This window comes from Lasioglossum baleicum, unplaced genomic scaffold, assembly GCF_051020765.1.
Source record: "Lasioglossum baleicum unplaced genomic scaffold, iyLasBale1 scaffold0759, whole genome shotgun sequence".
Taxonomy (NCBI): domain Eukaryota; kingdom Metazoa; phylum Arthropoda; class Insecta; order Hymenoptera; family Halictidae; genus Lasioglossum; species Lasioglossum baleicum.
The window spans coordinates 50,001-52,500 of NW_027469819.1; the positions used below are offsets into that span (position 1 = coordinate 50,001).

The following is a 2,500-nucleotide window of genomic DNA, read 5'->3' on the forward strand; positions in this document are numbered from 1 at the left end:
TGTAAATATACCTCTTTCGTATATACGCATCATTTCAGGCGACGTCGGGAGCGCGTTAAATGTTCATGAGTGGAAACGCTTCTTTCCGCAAGGCGAATCGTTTCGCAGAGAAGGTGAGAGATTTGGAGATCCCCGTCGAAGCGGTGCCTTACGGGCGGTCGTATTTTCAATACGACTCACGACACCGTAAAAACACTCACGCAAGTCCGAACGTAAGAAATACCAATCCCTACTTCGCCTCTCGTGGAAACTAGATATATATGTTTGTATGTGTTTATAAGACGCAATGCAAAAATTGGCAATTTTCACAGAACCGCGACAAACGCCGACGAAACGCCCATCATTCGCTCGTACGTAGCATCTTTGCAACCCGACTCCGAAACGCTCTTTGGCGCCCTCCAAAAATATATTTGGAGAGGTAAGCGACGGCGGGGACTTACAAGAGCAACGCAAGCAGTTTATGGTTACGTAAACGACCCTCAGCCAGGCGTGGTCCAGGAATTGTATCCGTGGACCGCAATGTGCGTTCGAAATGTCGATGTTCATGTGTCCTGCAGTTCACACGTTGACGCGCAATTAGCTGCGTTCTTCATCGACCCACGAGCCAAGTGATCCACCGTTCAGGGTAATCGTATATATTTTTGATTTACAAATCAATATATGTATATGTCTCTTGTTCTGCGGTTCGTAAGAACGCATTGTACCTGAACGCTCCAACCAGCGCGCGAAGGAGATTCGTTCAGGCGTCGTTTTAAGGACGACACTATCGTCGTCCGTGGAAACGGAAAAAAAAAACCGTCAGATACGCAACACGTATCCGACGGCCGGGCGAACAGTACATTGAAAAACCGTTAACGTGGAAAACGCGGAGATGAATATATATTCTCTGAAAACGACGGGGATCGTAAGACAACCCGATACTGGATCCAGAGATGTAATAATATTCCTCTCCTCTTCACTTCCATTTCATTTGGAATGATGTGAGAACGGAGGACTTCACAGCCGGCTCTGGCAGCGGTCATTCGTCCCAAGCTCTCGCGATGCGCACTATTGGGCCACACGCACGGAGTAGGGTGTCAGACTCACGACTGCTTTAAAAGCGAGCTTCACGAGCCGGTCCACTTCCCGTATAAAACACATTTCCATAAAATGTTGGTGTGTGCTCGAGGTAACGATAAATTCCGATACAAGCGGACTCGCGAGCCGGCTCTGGCCGTAGGCGCGATCCCCGTTCTCGTCCCAAGCTCGTCTGCGCGCACTATTGGGCCACACAGAGAGTAGGGTGTCGTCGGGAATAATCGCGCCATTGGCTTTATAGCGAGCGTCACGGCCGGTCCTCTCGGAACACCGTTTTTCGTCGGAACGATATTACCATATTTTTATTTTATTCGACAGATTAGCGGACTCACAGCCGGCTCTGGCAGCGGTCATTCGTCCCAAGCTCTCGCGATGCGCACTATTGGGCCACACGCACGGAGTAGGGTGTCAGACTCACGACTGCTTTACAAAAGCGAGCATCACGAGCCGGTCCGCTCTGGCGAATGTATAATATTATAATAAATATACGTTCCGTCGTCAACGAACACCGCGTGCGGCGCAGCAACGTTTCGTGCTCTTGGTTATACGCGAACCCGATACAAATAGAGAGCGGGACTCACAGTCGGCTCTGGCAGCGGTCATTCGTCCCACGCTCTCGCGGTGCGCACTATTGGGCCACACGCACGGAGTAGGGTGTCAGACTCACGACTGCTTTAAAGGCGAGCATCACGAGCCGGTCCTTCGCGTCTCGTCTATCTTCACGATAGTTCGCGAACGATAACACAAACGCGTGCAACCGCGCGTTTACCACGGGTTACCCTGAGATTTTGTTTGTCCTCTTCGAGACACCGTTTCGAACGGACGACTCCGGACATATACCTACGACACAGAGGCGAAGACCGAGGAAGCGAATCTCATCGACCGCTTACATCCCTGTTCATGCGCTACCGGTAAGATATGTCCGTATATATAATTGTAGAGAGCCTCCGCGACGCAGAGAACACCACAGGCGTTATTACATACGGTATAACACAACACTCTTTGACACGAGGTATTTTTCCGAAGAGAACGACCACCCGGTGGCGGGTGAAAGAAAACATCGGTGTGTGATATCGCAACGACGGGTATTTCTATATTCGTGTGTCGATCTGCAGCATTCAGCGTCCGACGAGACATCGTACGTACCTGATCGTTCGAGTTTGCAAATGCGAACGTCGGTAATGTTGACGATTCCCGAAGACCCGAAGTACAGGCTCTTCAGCACTCACTCCCCAATACAAGTAAACGATACCACACAACACGATGCTCTCTCCACCTTCACGCAAGCACCGTATTATATTCTGGCCCGTCGTTCTCAATCCCATTGTCGAAAGAGACTCTTGCGTGCCGTATATATATACGCCGTGTTAATGCACAACATGGTGTTTCTCTGGCGGGCTCTCTTGCGCCTTTTTGTCATTTC

The 2,500-nt window shown here is 50.3% G+C and overlaps 1 non-coding gene across 1 annotated transcript; it reads right to left on the bottom strand.

Moving 5' to 3' along the window:
• Positions 1-473: 473 nt before the first annotated feature.
• On the bottom strand, positions 474-628 carry LOC143220323 (5.8S ribosomal RNA). The gene has a single exon (XR_013011619.1). It is a non-coding gene; the product is annotated as a 5.8S ribosomal RNA (ribosomal RNA).
• Between the last annotated feature and the right edge of the window lie 1,872 nt (positions 629-2,500).